General features: G+C 38.1%; 1 protein-coding gene across 1 annotated transcript in view; it reads left to right on the top strand.

Annotated features, from left to right (window-relative positions):
- The first annotated feature begins 7,980 nt into the window (after nucleotides 1-7,980).
- LOC115422339 (nuclear receptor coactivator 3) overlaps nucleotides 7,981-24,287 on the top strand; it is a 74,657-nt gene continuing 58,350 nt past the window's right edge. The window contains exon 1 of the mRNA XM_030138614.1: nucleotides 7,981-8,092. The gene's annotated coding sequence lies outside the window, so the exon portion shown is untranslated. The remainder of the gene's footprint in view (nucleotides 8,093-24,287) is intronic.

Genomic DNA, 24,287 nt, shown 5'->3' with positions numbered 1-24,287 from the left:
TATCATTAACTGAAGATAAACCCAGTGTCCCCATTCACTGTCATTGATCCAACTCCATGGGTTTTACTGGTGAATCAATGTTGTAGAAGATGACGGTGTTTCCACGGTAACTACGGAGCCTCTGAACGTCCAAATGAGTCATATCTGATGACCACGAAAAGATGAAAAACTGAATTTTACACCAATTATTCACACATATTGATAGGATTAGTGGATGAACAGTTATTAAACAGTTTAGATCAGCAGATGGTGTTGGATGTTCGTGTCTTTATTGGTAAATTTCTAGGTTTAGAAACTACAATAACACTTTTTCTGTCCTTTATACCAGCCACATAGTCACTAGTACTGCCATTAAAAGCTCAAATTTAAGTTTTAAAAGGCACTTCAAGCTGAAAGTACTCTCTGTATGCCTTTAGACAATATTGTGCAAAGGCTTTTTATATGTTGTTAAATGTGTAAAACTATCCTTTCAGCTTTCATGCTTTAAGTTGCTGGCACATTACAACCTGCCTTTGGACCTTAAATGTGGTCCAAGTCTAATTTATTTTAAAGGAGGATTAAAATGTCTATAAATCCTTTAGCTACAACTTATCCCCATGTGTGTGTTCTGCAGGGACGTGACACATGCATTTGTTTAAACTGTTGTTTTTATGTGGTGAGTTTACTTTGAGTATGAAATCCACAATACAAATGGATCAGACTTGTATGAATGTGTTCAGTCAGGTTCTTCCTTTTTCAGGAATAGCGTTTAATGAAGTTTCTAGGATCGTTCTACTTTAATTTTGTCTTTCCAACAACGTTCATTTTTTAATCTCTCGTTGAATTATGTTCTAATCACATTTTCCCTCCTCCGTGGTTCTTTTGTTTTGCTTGATGAATTATACCTGACCCACAAGGCTAATTACTTCAAGCCTTTTCCTCAACCTTATTTCGGTGTTTTCTTTCTCTCTCTCCGTACAGACTGTTATGCTCTTCTCCCTCTTGTTCACCCTTCCACTTTCAGAGTCACTCTGGTGTAGTTCTACCTTATTTTCACTTTCTGTGTTACTTCGAGCTACAACACTTCATCTCCCTCCCTGTCACACTGACAGCTCCACACTCTCTCATTCTCATCCTTTTTGTACTTTGTGTTTCTTTAACACCTATAGGTTTTCTCAGCTTCCCCTCACTTCAGGCAATAGGCGACATTTATCATTATCTGTGATCTTGTCTCTTTGTCTTCCTAAACTGCCTTAAACTAAACTTCACTGGCTCATCCTCTCGTCTCACTTCTCTCTCACCTTCCCCTTCTCATCTTCTTTCATTCCTACTGTCATTGACACAACAGGATCCTCTCTCGCTCTGTGTGTCTGTGTGTATTTTGTATGTGTATCTATCCATCTATCTGCGCTCTTGTCTGCCTGGTATCACCATGGTGACGGATTTGGTGCTATCTATCTGTCCCTGCCTTGTATATCTTGGCAGCAGTCGGGGCGCTGTGTCGACGTGTCCTAGTTCATAGGCCACCCGGCTCAGACGTCACTGCTGTATACTGACCCTGCCAGCTCGCATATGGAGCCTGCATATGGGCCTCATCTATAAGAAATAAGCGCCCTGAAGGAGCCTCGGCCCCTCCAGTCAAACAAACCCAGATCACAGAAGGCTGGCTCCTGCAAAAGGCTGCAGGATGTTAAGTGACATTTCAGTGTTTGTGTGTTTGTCATGAGGAAAAACAAGACTTTTAAAGGATGAGCAAACCTTTAAACTGTGCCTTTTACACTGACAAACTTATCTGTAAAGAGAGGCAGATACAGACACACACTATACAGTTCAATATATCAAAAAAATAGCATTGCAGTACATACAAGATATTTGTCACATACCCGGCTGGATCGGATTTAAATTCACAGAAACAAATTTTCCTCTTGATCTATGAAAATCCAGGTCTCACTCAATCAAAAAAAGAATATAAAATCATAACTATTACTTTAACTGCAACGTGTTATGTCAAACACATTGTCACACATTGTATATCACGAGATCAGCAGTGTTTCTCATACATAAATTAAAGAAAAAGATCCCCATGTGCATAGATACATTCAAAGACAATATGAACATGTATAGAGACTGACAGGTTTAACCCTTTATCAGGCAAGTGATTATTTTTGGTAATTTCCACATACATTACAAGACAGTGACAGCAATAGTTACAGTATACACAGTGAGTCAACAATTTAAAAAAAATTGACTTAAATTCAATTTTCACATAGTAAAAAACATACACATAAATACATGTTGGTTAAAAATTGTGATGGATGGTTACCAAAAACCCTCAAGGGGCTTAATAAGTGGCAACCTCCAGATTTCAAAGATTATTTACAACTGCGATTAAAAATATAGAAAAATATTTTCAAGCTGCACAAAGTACATTTTCTACAAATAAAACTCCACGATATACTAAGCTTAGAAATGTATCTCATGTGGAAAATTACAATCACTCAGGAGCAGAGTTTTCACAGCTTTTTTAAACTGAAGCTCTGTAAGTTGTTGGCAGATTCTTCCATATTTTGATATATTTTGACAATCCAAGGTCCAATGTGGTCTTCAGGGTCTGTTAAGGTCCACCTCTGCATGAACAGTGAGTGTACCTTCTTTGTTAGGTACAATGAAGTAATGGTACTAATGTAAGGAATGATGTTCAAAGGGATAATGTGGATGTTAACAGGTGTCTGGATCAGCACTTATGTTGTTGTAATGTTCTAAAAGTGATGCTCTAATGTTCTAAAATACATGTTCTTTTAACCTTACATGTGTTTTTCTTGTATTTTTCATATTTCTTGTATTTTTTTGCCACTTATAGGCGAAGAACCAAATATGATAACTTCACTGACTGTGATTTTCTACATGACAAAGAAAAAAAAAAAGAAAATTTTCCCAAAATAATAAAGTCTTGTTATGTCCTGTAATAACACACTATGGGTTAATGCCACTGCAGAGGACAGACTTTGTTTTGTGATAATGAAAATCAACGTTTTTTTTTTTTTTTTTTTGTTAAATGCCCTATCATTGAAGACATAAGATGCTTTCTGCTAAAATATCCTCCATTTATGTTTGTAAATTAATAGATAAATAAAAAGAACAGAGGAAAGAAGATAGTCAGAGCCAGTTTTGGGGTCTTTTAATTATATAGGATTTGGGAAGTTTGCTTGAATGACAATGCCTTTTGTAAAAGACTGTGATCCTTTTAGTGGGTTTGTTTAAAGCTGATACTAAAACTGAAGGAAGTCATATTATTATAAAAAATATTTGCAAGCTGCACAAAAGTACATTTTCTACAAATAAAATTCCACGATATACCAAGCTTAGAAATGTATCCCATGTGGAAAATTACAATCACTCAGGCGCAGAGTTTTCACAGCTTTTTTAAAACTGAATTTGAGAAAGCTCTGTAAGAAGAGTTGGCAGATTATTCCATATTTTGAAATATTTTGATTATCTCAGGTCCAATGTGGTCTACAGGGTCTGCAAAGTCCACCTCTGCATGAACAGTGAGTGTACCTGCTTTATTAGGTACCATGAAGTAATGGTACTAACGTAAGGAATGATGTTCACAGGCAGGGGTCAGCAACATAGGTCCTAGAGAGCCACTATCCTGCATGTTTTAGATGTATCCCTCTTCCAACACACCTGATTCAAATGATCAGCCAGTCATCAAGAGCTGCAGAAGCCTGATAACGACCGTCAGGTGTGTTGGAAGAGGGATACATCTAAAACATGCAGGTTAGTGGCTCTCTAGGACCAGGGTTGCTGACCCGTGTTTAAAGGGATAATGTGGATGTGGACAGGTGTCTGGATCAGCACTTATGTTGTTGTAATGTTCTAAAAGTGATGCTCTGATGTTCTAAAATACATGTTCCCTTCACATTACCTGTGTTTTTCCTGTATTTTTCATATTTCTTGTTCTTTTTTTTTGCCACTTAATGGTGAGGAACCAAATATGGTAACTTCACTGACCTTGAGTTTCTACATGTCAATAGAAAAATATTGAAAATTTTCACAAAAGTAATAAAGTCTTGTTATGTCCTGTAATAACACGCTAAGGGTTAATGCCACTGCAGGGGACAGATTGTTTTGTGATAATGAAAATCAACATTCTTTTTTTTTTTTCTTTCTTTCTTTTTTTTGTTAAATGCCCTATCATTGAAGTCATAACAATATGCTTTCTGGTAAAATGTCCTCCATTTATGTTTGTAAAATTAATAAATAAATAAAAAGAACAGAGGAAAGAAGACAGTCAGAGCCAGTTTTGGGGTCTTTTAACCCTTTCATGCATAGAGGCCACTACAGAGGACAGCTATTCTACAGCTGTTCTCTTGTATATTCATGGGTTTTGTTGTTTTAGTTCCATATCAGCAGTTTCATATAACACAGTGGACACTTATGCATCATCTCATACACTGCAATTCATACCATTACTGTAACTTTGCTGTTCTTGATAAACCTGATCTGCATTAACATGTCTGAGTGCAAATCAATTGCTAGTTGTTATTAAGCTCTAATTAACAGTTTTCTTAAACCGTTTTTTTTTTTTTTTTTTTTTTTTTTTTGCATATTATCTCCACGAAGTTAGTAATAACTAAAATTAGAGTATGTTAAAATGTGAGAAAACATCAGCTTAGCTGCATTAAAAATGTTTTAATTTCATAGTTTTCACACAGTATATCACTTTCTGTTATTGCATTTTAAACACATATTACTTTGCTTCAAAAACTGAACACATGGTGTCCAGCTAAGTGGACTTTTTTTGTAACTCCATGAAAAATAGGTTCATAAAAAATTTCAGTTGCATTGTTTTTTTCATGCCTAAAGAGGAATAAAATCACTCAAGAAAAAAAATATTGACTAAGGTTCTCATGCATGAAAAGGTTAATTATATAAGATTTGGGAGGTTTGCTTGAATGAGAATGGCTTCTGTAAAAGACTGTGATCCTTTTAGTGGGGTTGTGTTAAACACGATACTAAACCTGAAAGAAGTCATATTATTATAAAAAAAATTAGGATGCATTAGATTAAAAACTCTGCTTCTGCTATTAAAATGTTAAACACAGACCCCACACATTTTACATGAAACTGACTATTTTAGAGGATTTAATTAATTTTATTTATTGCTGATTTTATGGGCCCATGTGTGTCTTAATCTTACCTTTACTAATATGTGTGAAACATATGAATGAATTGTCGATTTCGGATTGATAAAGTTGTCTGAACTAAACAATATGTGGTGGATAAAACCGTTTTTTAACCCTTTCATGGATACTGGTCACTACAGTGGACAGTTACTCTACAGCTGTTCTCTTGTATATTCATGGGTTTTGTTGTTTTAGTTCCATATCAGCCAAAGCAGTGGACACTTATGCATCATCTCATTCACTGCAATTCATACCATTACTGTAACTTTGCTGTTCTTGATAAACCTGATCTGCAGTAACATGTTTGAGTGCAAATCAATTACTAGTTGTTATTAAGCTGTAATTAACAGTTTTCTTAGACCAAATTTTATTTATTTTTTGTATATTATCTCCATGAAGTTAGTAATAACTAAAATTAGAGTATGTTAAAATGTGAGAAAACATCAGCTTAGCTGCATTAAAAATGTTTTAATTTCATAGTTTTCACACAGTATATCACTTTCTGTTATTGTGTTTTAAACACATATTTCTTTGCTTCAAAAACTGAATGCATGGTGTCCAGCTAAGTGGACTTTTTTGTAACTCCATCAAAAATAGGTTCATAAAAAATTTCAATTGCATTGTTTTTTTTTTTCATGTCTAAAGAGGAATAAAATCACTCAAGAAAAAAAATATTGACTAAGGTTCTCATGCATGAAAAGGTTAATTATATAAGATTTGGGAGGTTTGCTTGAATGACAATGGCTTCTGTAAAAGACTGTGATCCTTTTAGTGGGGTTGTCTTAAATCTTAAATCTTGAATTTCCCCCAGGGATGAATAAAGTATCTATCTATCTATCTATCTATCTATCTATCTATCTATCTATCTATCTATCTATCTATCTATCTATCTATCTATCTATCTATCTATCTATCTATCTATCTATCTATCTATCTATCTAAAGATGATACTAAACCTGAAGAAAGTCATATTATTATTATTAAAAAAAAAAAAAAAAAATTAGATGCATTCCATTAAAAACTCTGCTTCTGATATTAAAATGTTAAACACAGACCCCACACATTTTACATAAAACTGACTATTTTAGAGGATTTAATTCATTTTATTTTTTGATGATTTTATGAGCCCATGTGTGTCTTAATATTACCTTTACTAATACGTGCGAAAAATATGAATGAATTGTCGGTTTTGGATTGATAAAGTTGTCTGAACTAAACAATATGTGGTGGATAAAACTGTATTTTAACCCTTTCATGCATACTGGTCACTACAGTGGACAGTTACTCTACAGCTGTTCTCTTGTACATTCATGGGTTTTGTTGTTTTAGTTCCGTATCAGCCAACACATTGACACTTATGCATCATCTCAAACACTGCAATTCATACCATTACTGTAACTTTGCTGTTCTTGATAAACCTGATCTGCAGTAACATGTTTGAGAGCAAATCAATTACTAGTTGTTATTAAGCTGTAATTAACAGTTTTCTTGAAGCAATTTTTTTTTTGTTGCATATTATCTCCACAAAGTTAGTAATAACTAAAATTAGAGTATGTTAAAATGTGAGAAAACATCAGCTTAGCTGCATTAAAAATGTTTTAATTTCATAGTTTTCACACAGTATATCACTTTGTTATTGTGTTTCAAACATATTACTTTGCTTCAAAAATTGAACGCATGGTGTCCGGCTAAATGGACTTTTTTGTAACTCCATGAAAAATAGGTTCATAAAAAATTTCAATTGCATCGTTTTTTTTCATGCCAATCACTCAAGAAAAAAAATATTGACTAAGGTTCTCATGCATGAAAAGGTTAATTATATAAGATTTGGGTGGTTTGCTGGAATGACAATGGCTTCTGTAAAAGACTGTGATCCTTTTAGTGGGGTTGTGTTAAATCTTAAATCTTGAATTTCCCCTCGGGGATGAATAAAGTATCTATCTATCTATCTATCTATCTATCTATCTATCTATCTATCTATCTATCTATCTATCTATCTATCTAAAGATGATACTAAACCTGAAGGAAGTCATATTATTAAAAAAAAATAAAAATAAAAAAATTGGATGCATTGTATTAAAACTCTGCTTCTGATATTAAACTATTAAACACAGACCCCACACATTTTACATGAAACTGACTATTTTAGAGGATTTAATTAATTTTATTTTTTGATGATTTTATGGGCCCATGTGTGTCTTAATCTTACCTTTACTAATATGTGCGAAAGATGTGAATGAATTGTCGGTTTCGGATTGATAAAGTTGTCTGAACTAAATAATATGTGGTGAATAAAACCGTATTTTAAATAATAAACAACAGAATCGTGGTAGAAATGAACATCCATCCCCCTCATGCTTTTCAGACAAGGATAAGACCTTCGCGACCTAATTTGCTCCCAACTTAAGGCTGTCTACTTTTCCGTCTCCCCTCCAGCCAAATACCGTGTTTCGTAAAAAAAAAAGTGTCGAACCCCACATCTTCGCCGGGGGGGGGGGGGGGGCTCCTTTAAAAAAAACAACAACTCAGTGTTTGCCTTGCGTGGCGTCCTGAGGTTAACTGTAAATACACACCGTGGCATCTCTCTACTGTAATACCGTCGCTCACATCCGTCTGTAGGCTGCTAGACAGACACTGCCTGCTCCCCCGCCTCCTTCTCCTACTCCACCTCCTCCTCCTCCCCCCTCTGTGCGGTGGTGGAGTCTAACTGTAGTCCATTTCCGGGTTGAACTACGCAGCCGGAAGTACGGCTCTTGACTGGAAAAAACTCACTTACCCAGAAGCCCGCGCGACGCCTCAACTTACAGAACTGGCTTCTTGGGCTTCGGGAGTGTTTCCCATTTAAACAAACAGTGCTGAAGATGGCGGAGAGTTAATGGTTTAAAGAAGAAATTATCGACCCGGTACAGGGATACGTCCGCAAGGTAAGCAAATGCAGCGTGTGTGGTAACATTTTTGATTTAAATTAGGCGGACTTTGCATTTGTCTTTGCTTTTCGACAGAGGACGGAAATGTTGCTACTGACTTGGGTTTCCAGCGCCAATGCACACACACACACACACACACACACACACACAATATTGGCATCGGCACGGAGGGCATAGTGCATGGTCATTTACACTGACAGCAAAGATTTACTGTCCCATTCACAATTCACAATTAAATGCACGTTCGATTTCCTTTCTTTTTGTTTGCATGCGTTGTAAAAGAATCCACTGTTTGTCTGATTTAATAAACTTACTTGGCGATCACGCAGGTTTGGATAGTTTACGCACAGCCTCTTGGATCACAGAAGTATCTCCAGTATACATATCTGGAAGTTTTTCGAAAGCACACACACTCATGCACTTTTTTTCCACCTTGCAAATCTAATCTTAAACACAGACAAATATGACAACAGTTAACACATTTACCGCTGATCGTCCGTGAAAGTCTGCTGGAAACTGTGCGACAGCTGAGCCTATCGATGTCGCAACGCAAAAGGGAATCGTTTATTAGAAAACATACAGTATGTTATGATCTGAATCACATGCAGTTGGCGTGTATTTGAATCAGGGCTTGTTGATGTTGTTTTACTGGTTTCCTTGCAACAAACATGCGATGCGGAAAAAGACAGATCTGTCAGTCAAAGAACCATCCAGTCAGTCAGTGATCCAACCAACTGGGGTCCCGAGTGCAGAGCGATAAAAGTGCACCCACTCCACTAAAGGCTGTCTGACATGTGCATTGAATTGAACATGCATTGGGCTGCACATATAAAAAAAAAAAAGGTGCACGGTCGCTGTGTTGCGCTTTTCCTCCTTCATAACCCTCACTGCCATCTGCTTCGTCTCCAATAATGTGTCTCGCTGTATATCTGCAGGGGGCAGCAACGTGGCCCTGTGTCTGTACACTGTCCTGTAACCCTGAAGGTCTACTGGTTGGATCTCTGTGACAGCCAGTGTTGCCTGTTTGTGCATGAAGCTCCGTGTGTCCTTGAGCGTGACACCAAAGCCCTACTAGAGTACCTGCCTGCGCATGGAGAACAGCAGCCCTCTCCTTGTCTTAGTGTGTGTAAACAGAAGTTGAGTGCAAGTGGTGCAGACAGCTGTTTGAGGATTGTTTATGAACATGTTATTATCTTGAAACTATAAAAAATGATCATGAAAATAGCTGCAGGTTCATTTTCTGTTATAATCCATTTGCGGTTTCATCTCCGCTGCAGACAGGTGAAGATTCATATATGGTTCCTTATTTTGAGATCATGTTTTAATTTTAGATCTGGTTGTAGCTTTGTATCTTGCTGTCTGACGCCCATGTGGAGGGGTGTGGCACGTTGGGAAGCCCATGTCTCCTTCCACAGCTCGCTTCTCCTCCTCTGACAGATTTACAGTCAACTCTGTGGCCTAAGTCTTTGCACACGTGCAGACAAACACGCGCCTACAACCTGCTTACTGAGGAATTGAAGTGAACTATGGGGTTGTGGGTAGATGTGTATGTATGTGTGTGTGAAAGGGGAGGGGAGGGTGTGGGCAGGCCACTCAGGCCTGTGTAGGCACCCATGAGGGGTCTGCGCTAAGCGGATGGCAGGATGAATGCATGGATGAGGAGGAGGATGGTGACAGTGATGCATGATGTTTGCTGAATGGAAAAAGGGGACAGAGGTTAGCAGGGGATGCTGGTGACTGGGTCAGGCACTGGGGGCAGGGCTCACGAGGCTGAGCGGGAGGGAGGCTGGACCTCACACACCAGCCTGGGAGCATGGGAAGCTCTGTGTGTGTGTGTGTGCAGAGGTGGTGGTGGAGGAGGGGGAGGAGGAGGACGGGGGGGGAGGGGGAGTAGAGTAAACCACGAGGGGATGGGCTCAGGTGGAGCTTCATGCTGGAATTCTACCTGGTATTTTTGCCTTTTGTCCTTCCTGGTCTTTTGTTGATCTAGTTTCTCCCCCTCATCGACTCTGCTCTGGCATTTCAGGAAGTTGTCCGACTCAAACGGACCACATTCTTTGCTGTGCTCTCTCTCTTTTTCCCTCTTTCCCTGTGGTATGTCTCCCTCTTGTCCCCCAGCTGCAGTGTCGTGAGCTGAACTGTTGTCCTGTTGTTGTTGGGGCCCCTCGTCCATGTGTCAGGATGTGTTAAAGAGGAATTAATCTTCACCAGCTCTCATTGATTTAGCTCTGTGGAGGAGGGGTTCTCTTTTATCTCAATCATTTTTGTCCTCCTGTCTTTTTTCCCAAGCATCTCCAGTCAAGGGTGGTTATCCCGTGCCTGATTCGATGTGGTTTTGCTTCTTATTGTTGGTATTAATCTCTAAATACAAGTGGCTAGGATGGGGTATGTCGAAAAAAGTTCTTTATACTATTGCCAGCCTAGTTTCTGAAGTTATTTAGTTCAACTCTTGGCTCTCGGAAACATTTTTGCTTGTATCTGGGTATTTGTTATGCATTTTTCCTTCAGGGTTAAAGCAAACTCAACAATGAGGGAGAGCCCAAACAATATTTGTGTCTTTTCTTATTTCGGAAAGGAAAATTGATTTTTGGAGGATGATTACAAAATAAGTGACATTTAAAAACAATATTGTGGGGATTGACTTGATGCAGCAGAACAAAAATAACACTTATGTGGCAAGCTAACAGTTATTAAGGGTAAAAAAAAAGTGTTAAGTGGTCTTTGCACGGCTGCATATCTGTTGGTTCACGCAATTTGAAGAAATCTGCAAAAGCATGAAATGAAATGTTTCATGACAGAAATTTCCCCCAACAATTAAATTATGGGAGGCGTTCTTAAAATGGATTCAAGAGTCTGAGTCACCTTCAATGCATCATGACATTATTGTTCCACATTTTAGAACAAGAACATGTGAGAATGTAGTTTGATGTGTGTTGTTCTGTGATCTGTGTATGACACAGGAGAATAAACATGGTGGTAGACTGATTAAATGGAGTATTTCATGTGGGCGGTAAACAAACAAACAAACAAAAATGAGTATAGCTTAGATCTCAGGGCTCAAAATTAACTTTTTGACCTAGGAGCACTGTGCTCCTAACCCTAAAAAGTTAGGAGCACAGGCTAAAATCTAGGCGCACCACTATTATATAAAAAATTTGGAGAACAAGCAAAACTCTTGGCCATACCAAGTAATATTCCTGTATGTATTTAAGCAATGTTAACAACCTAGAATAAAGTATTTGAATAGAGTATGAAAGAAAAAGCTTACATTGACACAGGTGCAAAACAATTGTCAATGTGTGGTATATACTTTAGTTGGTTCTTGGAGAAGAAAGACGAATCACACCATTATTTGCAACAACCAACTTTTTTTATTTCATGGCCTAAAGGCCCTTAGGGGCCGTTTACACGGCGTCGGCTTCTGTCGACTCCGGGAAGATTTCATCGCGGATTAGCCTTCTGTTAACATGGAAACGGTGCCTAGAGTGCCTGAATCCGGAAACTTTTGATACCAGGGTCCAGGGTGGAACGTTATCGATATGCTCCGCATTCCAGCTCCGTGTTAACGCGAGTCGGAGCGTTCCGGGGTAAAATATGACGTCACCGCATGCGCGCGCAGCCAAGAACCGCCAGTTAACCCACTCCAGGCCAGTTGGTGGCGGTAATGCGCCTCCAAGCTGGTTTGCCAGCCTCTATGACCCAATAAAGCTGCAGAAAAAGAAGGAACAACCACAACAACAATGGCCGGTTTCAGAACAACATACGTGCTGCTAACTGTGCTCAGCTCGTCTGTCCAGACAAAGAAGTCCTGCGTCTTTGTACGACCACTCGCCATTGTTGTTTGTAAATAGTGTTGTCCGCCTCCTCCTCTTCTTCTTCTTCTCCTCATTTAAAGGCTGTCTAAACCGGAAATTGTTTGTGCGCAGGCGCCTGTTTTACCACCACTGTTTCACTACAGCTCTACATCGCCAGCCACTGGTCTGGCATGGCCACTACAGCGTATTCAGCCGTCCTCGCGGACTCATGTTAACGCAGATCGTTATCATAGCGGCGGCGTCTTAACGCGGAATGATTTTATAACGCAAAGGAGAAATCTTTGCGGAGTGTTGCCGTGTAAACGTACCCTAGTCACTGTGGTCTACACCACGCCTGAAGACAGGAGATTGTTTCAAACGTCGGTGGAGTTATTTGATCCCTTTGTTTATTCCGCCTGCGCACGCGAGGGGGCAGGGACTAGATTTTCCGCTTCAGTCAGCGGGGCGTGGAGCTTGTTTATTTTCAGCTGACGAGTTACTTCTGCAGCCATTATTCTAGGCGCACGTATTAATTTTCGCTCATTTTTTTATTGGCGCACCGTGCGATCGTAATCTCAAAAACAGTCGCACTACCGAAATTCTCAGGCGCATGCGACCATAATTCAGTCGCAGTCACGAGCCCTGGATCTGTAAGTTTTTCTTCTGCTTCTGCTGGAAAAATCCTCTGTTAAATTCATGAAAAGTTTTAATATTAATTCCTAACTTTATTTTTTGTTTGTATTTTTTTGTTTTAATACATTTTCAACTTTATTTAATGAAGTGTACTGCCTCTAGCGTAGACTTGCTTGAGCAAAAACTGACAGTAATGGTGGTAAATACATGTACATTGAAGTTTATCAATTTTTCTGAACTTGGATAACTGTTAGAATTATCACGTTTTTTTATGCGTCTGATAAAGTCAAGATGATATTGGCAGCCCTGCTCTCTAAACAAACAGACGTCTGTGAAAACACGAGCGGCTCACTTTCCTTTTGGTGGTAGGTATTGAAAAACTCATCCGTCGACCACTAAAATACAACTAAAATCTTACTTTTACCATTTTATACAAAGCTGATGGTCCAGGTTGTCACTGTTTATTCCCATGTGTTGTGGCATAAATATCTCTTTCCCATGGATTCTCAACAGAGCCTTTTTAAACCTCATATTTCAGTCTACAAATACACGTCTCCTGTTTACATTTAATATTCAACATGAGGGACAGTGTATGAGAAACATGTTTTTTACATTTAGTAGATAATCCAACAATACTGGCATCGATAAAACAAATGTAATGACTGGTGGTATTCATACAACTTAAATTTCAATAGTTTATAAATTGTTAATAATTGTTAATAGTTAAAACAATCCACCATTGCTTAACTCTTTAGCAGACAGGAATGCAATATAAAGAACATTTCAGAAATGAATTAAGTGAGGCTACATGAAATCAAATCAGTATCATCATGAGATCATTTTCACTGTTATTCAGTTGATTGTTGGGATTTCCATTGATCAGAAATAGATGTTTCTGATGATTGTCCTCAGGGTTCTTTTACTACAATATAACATCAGTTCTGAATGTTAGTTCTTTCCTTATATTTTGTCTGTGTCACTCATCAGGTCATTAATCAAATACAAAATAACCCCACAAAAAGTTATGTTTCATTCATCATTGATGAAAAGGCATGACATGATGAGAATCCAACTTGTTTTGTCATTGCGCTAGAGAAATTTATTTTGATCTGAAGTGAAGTTTGTTTTTCTACAGAAAAGTAGTTTTCCACTTACAATCATCTGTGTTCATGAAATAACTAAAAATCGAAGAGAGTTTGAAGGATGAACTGATGAGAAACGGCATAGAGAGCGGGATGAGTTGATACACCTTTGCCTGTGGATCAGTGCTTCCTTCCTTTAAAATGCCCCGGTACAGCTCATGTCCTCTGCTGCTTTATTTTCTGAGAGCGATTTCTTCTGTGAGAGGAATGTCAAGTGCCCATCTCAGTGTTTTTTTTTTTTTTTTTTTTCTTTCCCCTCCCTGTTCTGTGTTTTGTTTGGTTGCAGTTCACTTTTGATTTCCGTCTTCTTCTCTTCTGGTGTTGTTCATCCCAGCCTTTGTCTTCTCACTGGTCTCTGTTTCTAACTGGAAGCGATTAACTGATGCCAACGACTGTATCGCTCCGAATTACTTGAGTGAAACAAGTTAAGGAGTTAAAATCTAACACACCGCCTTTGTGTTACCGGGTTTTCTTTTGTGTCAGTGCAGATCTGTGTGTGTTAGAGAGATGAACGAGTGGGGGGCACGGAGTGAGAAGGAGAGGAGGAGGAGGAGGAAGGGGGTGGGGTGGGGGGCATGGAGAGTCGTTTTATTAACGTGGCGACTCCCGCTAAAATTCAGGGAGTGCTGTTGCATCCAGCTGTTACTGGTTGCGCGAGGCTTCGTTGCCATGGCAACACAGCCCTGCGCGCCTGCTCAAGGTCGTTCATCCAGTTCTGAACTGAGCAGCGTGCTGCACATAGGATGCACACGGAGAGAGAGAGAGAGAGTGAAAGGGAGAGAAAGACAAGAACTACTTCAAAGTGACCAATCAAAAGCACTTCAGTGACGTTGTGGTCGGTGAACAAACTCAGCCTTTCCTCCGACCCCTCCTCTGTCTGATACACACACTAAGACACACTCTTTCTTCAATAAAGAAACAAACAAACAAAAAAAAAGAACCCCTGGCCTTGGGGCTCGTAGGCTCTTTTGCCAGCTGATAAAATATTTAGCTGGTCAGTTGGATAGAGAGGGATACGGTGGCTGGAGAAGAGACGAGCAGCAGAGATGGGTTCTGTTTTCCTTTCTGTCCTGGTGCATTGCTGTGAGGATACCTGGGGCTTCCTCCACCTCCACCTCCTTTCCTCTCGTCTCTACAGAGGACTGCAGCAGCCCTTTAGGATTCTGCTGCGTGTTCTCCAGCTGTGACTGGACTCCATACAGCATCTGTCATCCACCACTACATTGTGTGATAACAGGTTTCCTCTATGTCACTCCATCACCAAGACTTAATTTAAATTATCCTGCGCTGTCCGTATCAGACTGAACGGTACAGCTTCATGTTGTGTGATGGATGCCCATGAGTCTCCGGTGCTATAATGTATACTGTCAAAAAACACTGTCCGTCTCAGTTATTCGGTTATTACATAATCGCCTCATCACGTCTGGCTCAAAAAGAAGAGAATGTGGCACCGTTCTGATCGTGTTCGCTGTGCTTTCATCTGTTTTAATCTATTTTAAGAGAAAAATTCTATAATTATATGATTGACAAGACTCACATTCATCATCTTGAAACCATTGGTAACAGGTTGTAACAAAGACTTTTTTAACTACCAGGGTTCCTGTGGAGTCTGAAAAAGTCTTAAAAGTCTTGAATTTACAAATCTGCATTTAAAAAAGTCTGTAAAATGTATTAAATTTGATATGGTATGCCTTAAGTTATGTTGCCATACTCTCGTTTACTGTGTTGTGTTTAAATTTGTCCAAGCTGCAAAGAAAGTTACGTTAGTCTACTCAGTTTCAGCCGTTCAAACCTGAAAATTAAAAATTAGAAACCAATTATTGCTAACTTTGTCCCCAGTGAAAATTGACCTGAAACATTGGGAATCAAGGTATTGGCATAAATAAATACATTTTCTTATATTCTAGGAATCTAGACATTTTGCAAGTATGACTATGAAACTGGCATTAAATTCTGTTCCAAGTAGTCTTAAAAAGTCTTAAATTTACCTCGTAGAATCTTATAGGAACCCTGAACTATGCAAAACAGCAAATATAATATGTGAAGATACTGTGGTTGTGGATTTACTGATTATCTTCTTATTTCTAGACATAATTAGTATCTTTAGCCAAAAGGAATCACTGTGGTAAACCCTTTGACACCTTACAAAAAAGTTTAAGAGCTTCTTTTCAACACCTGTAAAGCAATATTTCAATTTGGTAAAAAAGAAAAAAAAAAAGAGAAAGAAGTCCACACTGGTAAAATGCTGCAATTGCACTTACAAATGCAGAGTGCTATGCTTTTTAGAAAATAGCTCTCGCTGCAACGACAACCATCCATTTTGTTGAAAGCTGGAGTTGGCGCCAAATCTGACTGTTGGTTGTATTTGAGTCATGATCACGTGGCCTAGTTGCTTCTGTTCACCTGTATAAAACAGCTGGGCAAACCTTACAGAAATGTCATATTTCCATCACAATTTCCATGTATGTTTCTAGTATGAACAGTTTGATTGACAGTCAGAGCGGCCTTCATCTCTAGTTCAGTGTTTCTAGGGGGGTTGTGAAGGCTTGCCGGGGGGGGCATGGGATCATTCTTCAGGTTAGAACATGTAGCAGGTGGAACTAATGTTTTAGTGTTGGAGCATCCTGGACTCATTTTAGGGACGCACAACAAAATCTACTTCAATGAGGATCTCTCACTAGACTAAAGAGTTTAGGTTTGGAGAATGGACGAGAATTTTACTGGGAAAGAAAAATGTGCAATGTTTCTGTTTTTGCACATTTTGTACAGTTTGCAGTTTAATGTTCTTAGGTGTGCAATGTAAACAGGCTCACTGAAGTCACTGATATTGTTAAAATGTTCATCTTTGTTACCAAAATTTGTTTGTTCTAAAAAAAAGTAACTTAATTGTCATAGTTGTAAGATAATGCATATTTCTTATTTTAATTTGGAGAAATATTGTCTCAGGGAGCAGTCATGTTGAGTTTATTTGTATTGTTCAAACAAAAATCTAAGTTATTTTAAATTTGAACAACAAATTATTCAAGGTATTGTTGTGATATTGATGTTTCTTTCTTTAAAAGTTATAATTACACCACTGTTACAATGTTGAGGTTGAAGGGGGCCTAGAGATTTTTCATCTTCCAAAAGCAGGCCCCGACAGACAAAAATTGAGAACCTCTGCTGTATTGGTATCTGTCACGATCAATAATTTGTACATTTCAGTAACAAGCTTTGTGTGGCACCCGGAGCCCTGCCTTTCCATATTTAAGTTATTTATGCCATATCTTTTTTGCAGTTCTTCTTCTCAAGGCCAAAAAGGCAAACAAAATGTCTTTATTCATATGTTCCCATGTGGTTCAATGAATGGCCTTAAACTAGTAGTATCTCTGTCAAAGAGGATATTTGATCAGTTAGTCAGAATAATTGCTCAAAAACTGGTGCACTGGTTTTCATAACAAGGACGTACCTTACATTCCTTACATTTTGGACCAAAAAAAGCACCAAAATACCTTTGTTACCACTGTAACAGTCAGTTTAAACGATGTTGCACCGATAAAAAGGATAACATTTCATCATTTGTGGTTTGATATGTTTATTGAGAATGTAGGTACATTTGTGACTTTTTCTGTCTTTTCTATATTGTTTAATATAGAGTCAAGGACAACAGGTGACACTATCCTGTTGGCTAACTCTGGCTCATTTACAGTTTCTTGTTTCTATTGATCAATAAGTACTGACCCTGTTAAAGAAATAAATAAATACAATATAAATAATTATAAATTTACACTATGTACAGGGTGGGGAAGCAAAATTTACAATATTTTGAGGCAGGGATTGAAAGACAGTGTATGACCAATTAGTTTATTGAAAGTCATGTGAATTTATTTGCCACAAGAAAATTGACATAATAGAAAATGTTTTCATTCTATGTGTCCTCCTTCTTTCTCAATAACTGCCTTCACACGCTTCCTGAAACTTGCGCAAGTGTTCCTCAAATATTCGGGTGACAACTTCTCCCATTCTTCTTTAATAGTATCTTCCAGACTTTCTCGTAATAGTTTTGCTCATAGTCATTCTCTTCTTTCCATTATAAACAGTCTTTATGGACACTCCAACTATTTTTGAAATCTCCTTTGGTGTGACGAGTGCATTCAGCAAATCACACACTCTTTGACGTTTGCTTTCCTGATTACTCATATGGGCAAAAGTTTCTGAAAAGGTATGGATAATAGTGTTAGGTATGATTATGACATCAGTATATGTTTGGTTTCAAAACAACTGACGTAGTGCCTGCTGAGAAAAAACAACTAAATGTTCATTGTAAATTTTGCTTCCCCACCCTGTATACTATGCATCCTATAAGGACATTCCATTTTCATTGCGGTTTGCAGGAACATATCACAATAACATCACAGTCTCCCCCAGCAACATGCAAAAAAAAAAAAAAAAAAAAAAAAAAAAAAAAGCAAAGTAAATGTACAACAAAACAGTAAAATCCACATGTTCAGGATTAGGTAGATGGACAATGGAATGGAAAAACATTCAAAGTGTGGGTAGTAGTTTAATAAGACTGGTCTACAACTTTTTGAAAAGCACCAACTTCATCGATAAAATGCGTTTCAAATCAACATACTTTGATTGGATGAATTAGAAAACAACTCATAGAAGTCATAGCTGGCTAATGTTTTCAATTTATATGATAAAGCATATGTTTATGTACATTTATACAAGATATTTTATAGATAATCGACAGAATAGACGAAGACTATAGTTGAAATATGTTTTTGATAGTGTCCCTGTTGAAAAGGACTACTGGCTTGTTTCCATCTGTTGTTTTGCTACGTACTTTGTGAACATTTACGTTTTTTTTTGGGGTTTTTTTTTTTTTTGTTTGTTTTGCACAAGTTCTTTTAACTCTGTTGGTTTTTAGTAGGTTTGTATGTTACACTAGGATTGAATGTATTCTAATGTGCAGGCAGTCTTTAGATGTAGAACTGTAGTAATACCCTTTGTTCATTGGTGACCCAAATTTGGTAAGTTTCACTACTTTTACTCCAGGAGCATTTTTCTTGTAGATGAGTGGCATGAACAAGAGGAAGAGTGGGCAATTTGTGACTGGCCTTCTGTTTAGGCTTAAAATAATGAAATAAAATGACCAGAAAAAGGCAAATCCTCATGGCATCACCTTGTTTCCATGCCATGAGTTTTCAGAAACTTGGAGCAAATGTTTTCAGCAGATGCCACACAAACACAACTCCCTGTCTGCCTCTTCATTCAAGTGCCAAAATGAAGTAAAAAAATTGGCACATACATTATTTTGGTTAGACAAATCATATTTCTTGCCTGAGATGCAAGCCTTACTTAGACGTGTTTGTTTTGTCGCTTCTGGAAGCTAAAGGGTACGGTTAAGCGCTTGGTTAGAAGTTGTCGAATGCGCTGCAAACAGAAAATAAAGACAGTATTCTGAGGGCTAATACGGAGGACATTTTTGTTCTGTTTCTGTTTTTCTGTTTTTGCTCTCCACAGGGTGCACACAAAGTTCAGCAAACTCCTCACAAAACATCACACACAGTCGCAATATTTTTCGGGGGCTCTGCGAGGAGCGTTGCCATTTGTGGTCGGTGACGTGATGGCGTAGTAGAATAAGTTTAAGTGCGTGTCCGTAGGATGTTTTAAAAGTAATGGAGAATTAGAAAAACACAGGCCGTCACCTTATTTGTGAGTGCTGAGCAGATGAGGGTTGGGTTTGGGGTAGAGGAAGGAGGTAGTTTCACGTTTCCCCTTGCTGAAAGGTAATAGTTGCTTGTTAAAGGGGTCCCAGAAAGGGGTGTGTGTGTTAGAAGGGGAGTTCTGTTTTTTTACTTATTTTCCATTGTAAAAATCCAGGCTTAGTTTATGTGTTTTAGAGCTCCTTTGCACATGCACACACTCACACTCACGCAAACATTTATGGGGTTGGAGTTGAGGTAAATGTTACCAGCTGCAGCGCTGAGCAAGTGGCTTCAACTCTGCCTGAACCCGGCCATTACGTGACCACCTCCTCAACTTAACGGAGCCCCATCCCCACGTGCAACACGCCATCCATCCAACGTCTCCAGTGTCACCGACAGCAGCATCACTCATCTCCAGATAGCGGTAGAGCGCTCCAAGGTCTGTTACCTCCGCTTCGTCACCTTGGTGTGGAAACAGCATGGTGGCCAAATGGGTTTCGTCCCATTGGCTGATGCTCTGCCTCCCCATCGAGGTCACGCTGTTGCTTCTATGATGTCACAGAGGCTTGTTTATCCTGTACCTCCTGTCATGCTCGGTCGTGCTATACTGAACATAATAGTACTTCGCAAAAGCACTGTGTGTTGACAAGAATCATTCAATACTTATTATGATAGCAGGGTTACAATTCAGTATATAGCGACTAAAATTTACTTAGGGGGTCAAATGAGTGGCCATTTTTGTCAAAAAAATAAAAAAAGTTGTAAGACATGCAAAGAACTGTGTTGAAATAATGCTAATACATTTGTGCACAGACTACTGATATTATTTGACAGTGGAAGCTATATTTTCAGAAATATTGAATTTGGAATAGCACGTGTATGTGAAAACTTTTGCTGGTGGACGGACGTGATATTACCCATGATGCTCTGGTCAGTACCAGTACTTTATTAGGAATAAACTTATATACTTACTATTGCTAATTCTCCTCTTATTCATAAATGTTAGTATTGAGGATCTAAAACAATAACAGCTGACACAAAAACACAAAATGTGGCAGTGGACGGATGTGACATGGTTGTTACGGATCCCATCATACTGATGCTCGGCAGCCATGTCACCGTTTCCACAAATGATCCCTGTGCAAAAACTAGTATCATAATTATTTATTGTATAGTTTATCATCATACTAAAGAGTAAATAACAATATAGAATTGTTATTTCTTTAGAAAAATGCTTATTATTAGAAAACTGTTGATTTAAAAAGTGACATGTAACATTCTTAATGTATGTATTGGTGTAACATAAGCAGGATGGATCAGCACCATACTCCATATTGCAACCTGTAAAAATAAAACGTGATCTGTGGTATATAATCTTGTAAGAAAAATTGGGGAATCTAAAAGAATAGAATATTTGTTTTTCAGGTAAATTCAGTTAAAATATAACTCGGCCATTTGTGACATGAAAATATAGCATTAATTGTCATGAAATTGGACATTTTTGACCTGAAAACATAGTTCATACGACCATCAACATGTTGCAACAGAACTGAAATCCTGTACATTTGCATAACTTGCATTTACCAACACAAAGTTCCTTTGGTGATTCACTTATATTGATTTCTTATGCACAAAGACAGAAATAAGACCTCTAAGCAAATTTTAGCTGATAGAAATGTAATGCACTACTGTTAACAAGGCAGTATATAACAAGGTTTGAAGTCCAACTTAAGGAAATCTACCACTAGTAAAAATTAACCATATCAAGTTTTGTACAGTCTTTGTAAAAAGTTACATTTTATACACTTACAAAAGGAAGAGTCCAATGGCTGAGATGGTCATGGCCTTTTAGTTTGTTCATTTATTCATTTTCCAAACCTCTTGAGGATTGAAGGTGGATCTGAAGGTCATGACAGGACTGATACGTAGATACATTTTAGTTAATGGTGCATAATTGCATTTTTGTGTTCATTTTATGAGTAGTGTTGTACAAACCTAACAGTAGTTTATTTATATAAAGTACACCTAATGAAGAAGAGTAATTTATTAGCATTGGAATAAATGAATAAAAACATGCATTTTGTTTTGTTTGTCATAATGGGTGAACAGTTGTAATCCCAATATCAGTGTGTGTAATTATATAATTGGTTTAATTGCAAAAAGCTAAAATTTAAGAGAATTTTGGTGCGGAAATGGAAAAAAGGCCATTAGTGACACTGAGAAACATGCCAAATGGAAGTCACAGCATTTTTTTGGTAAATGTTTATTTATGAGTAATTGGTGTATTTTTTCCTAATATCCAATATTACCCCCAACATCAAACCACACAGCCCTACTCTTAGGCTTTCATGAACAAAAATTGAATAAAATTTAATTGCGTGACATGTTAATAGTGATGAAATATGACGTTTTTGTCTCAGTTTCATCCAGCTGTTATCCAAGTGAAAAGATAATAATTATTTTACAAAATTGGGGTTATCTCTAATATTTCCCATTAGCTGAGTGTGTAATAATTGTGACAGGTTTACATAAAATAAATCGCTGTATCTACTAGTGTTCACAGGATTATACAGAACACAGAATGAACCGCTGGTAGTCACGGATCTTTGCTTCTAAATTATTAATTAAAGATCAATACGGTGCTTTTAAGGATCGATGGAGTATGTGTGAATATTCTCTGAGTGCTGATTGGTTCTGGTTTAATCCCAATGCTTTCTCGCAGTCGAATCACTTATTCCATGTAAATGTATAGCACAGTTGGTCCAGTCGATCCCGTTGTCTCAACAGGTCATATCTTTGCCTGTTATCGCGTCTGTTGTCAGTTGTTTAAGCGTCTCAGTGAAACTTCTGACTAAGGACATTTTTCACGGCTGCACACATGACACACAGAGAAGACGCAGACTCAGGCTGGAGTCAAACTGCTGAATTTCACATTGGGCTGTGGATGGGGACCAGGCAGAGTTACTACCTTTACCCATCTGTTTCTGCCAAGATGAGGAGTGGAAACCAGCCCCTCCACGCATCAGGCATGCTTTGGTTGAATCAGCTTTTCCTCTCCAGCCCCTCACCCCCCCCCCCCCATTTTCTTTTATTGCCTCCCTGCCTCAGAATGAATCTCCTAGTCCTCAGAGATCCGAGTCGTAGTAAACAGGCAGTGACATCCGCATTGCCTCTTCAGTGGAAAAGGGGCCAGAATTTAAATATTGATTTGATGCAATGTGAGACAAAGATTCCGGTTCATCTTTTTTTTTTTTTTTTTTGTAGCTGCTGTGTATTTTTAGGCATTGTCCAGAAAAGCAGACTGTCTAAAAGAAGGAGCGGTGACTCAGTTAAGGTTCTCCACTCTTTCCACCTTTCGCTGTGTCTCAGCTGAGGTGTAGATGTGATGCCGGGGATGAAATATCATCTCCTGTTGGACTCAGCTGCCCACTCAGGTAACCATCAGGTGAGCAGCCACGACTTGCCTGCAGGTCTCAAAAAGCTGCTGGGCATGTTTATTAAACTGTTCAAGCCAGAGGGATTAAAGACTGATTCCATTTCTGGTAAATCTGTGTGAAATATGATGAGGAAATGGAAGATGATGTGAAATGAAAAGTACAAAGTTCATTCTTCATCTCATTATCTACTTTTCTTTGCCATAATTGTACTGCTCTGTTAATGTTCGGTCTCATCAAATCTCATGTCTTGATTTAGTTCCTTAATATCCAGATAATGATACAATTCACAAGATTACACATTCTCTCCAAGACGGAGAAGAATTACATGTAAAATGACCACATTTCTACAATTCCTGTTTTTTTGTTACTCATAACCAATTATTTGCTTATCTTTATATGGAGACTTGTTTCAAATGCAACAAAATATGACATGAATGTACAGTCGCGGAAAAAATTATTAGACCACACTTGTTTTCTTCAATTTCTTGTTCATTTTAATGCCTCAACTAAAGGTACAATTGTTTGGACAAATATAATGATAACAAAAATAGCTCATGAGAGTTTAATTTCAGAGCTGATATCTGGCCATTTTCCATGGTTTTCTTGATAATAACCAAAATCACTTCAGTTCTTTTCATTGCACTGTCAAAAACAGTGCTTTTAGGCATTCCATGTTTTCTTTTCTGTCTGTTTTAGTCACATGATACATGCAGGAGTTAGTACTTGATTGCATAACCATTGTTTTTGATGACTGTTGATGGTCTAATAATTTTTTCTGCAACTGTTTAAAATATAAAAGGGGAAAAGAAAGCATAACAAAATGCATATAGGCCTAAAATGTAGCCAAATGATTGAAACCCTTTCGATACTCTGTAACTGTAGAACTGTTGGTGTTATAGCAGTAAACAAAATCAATACTTTTAAATGTATTGTCATCTAAAATTCCAGATCTAAACGGAGACATCTTCTGCTCTGATCAAACCACGTCCATGTGACTCCGCTCTGTGTCCCGATCACGTTTTCTCCCATTGCGTTCATGTAAATTTCACACCAGTGTCCATGATGTGTAGAACACAAAGCATTATCCACCCAACAAAAAAAAAAAAGCTTCAGATTTTAATTTGCAAAAATTAAGTGAACATTTTCTGTGGTATATATGTATCGTCACATTGCACAATACTGTGTGGGTTTTTTTTTGTCACTGATAGTCTTGCCTTGGCTGACGTGTTGCTACAGACACATTGAGTAAGACTAAAGTGAGAGATGTGACATACAGCAAAGGTCATTCACTGGAATCGATCTGGGGACAGGATCCCTGTGGAGTTTTAGTCCATGATGGCTATGGAAGAATCCTTTTTTTGTTTGGTTTGGTTTTTTATTTTTTAAGTCTGATATTAGCATGTAGACCCCCATTCTAGTATTGGTTCATGTTGTTGTGCTGATTGACATCTATTTACGTCCTAACCTTAAAGGGATATAATGCATTGTGTGGG

This window comes from Sphaeramia orbicularis, chromosome 7 (genome assembly GCF_902148855.1).
Source record: "Sphaeramia orbicularis chromosome 7, fSphaOr1.1, whole genome shotgun sequence".
Classification (NCBI taxonomy): domain Eukaryota; kingdom Metazoa; phylum Chordata; class Actinopteri; order Kurtiformes; family Apogonidae; genus Sphaeramia; species Sphaeramia orbicularis.
The sequence above is the reverse complement of the archived record's forward strand: the minus strand, read 5'-3'. Positions and strand labels throughout refer to the sequence as shown.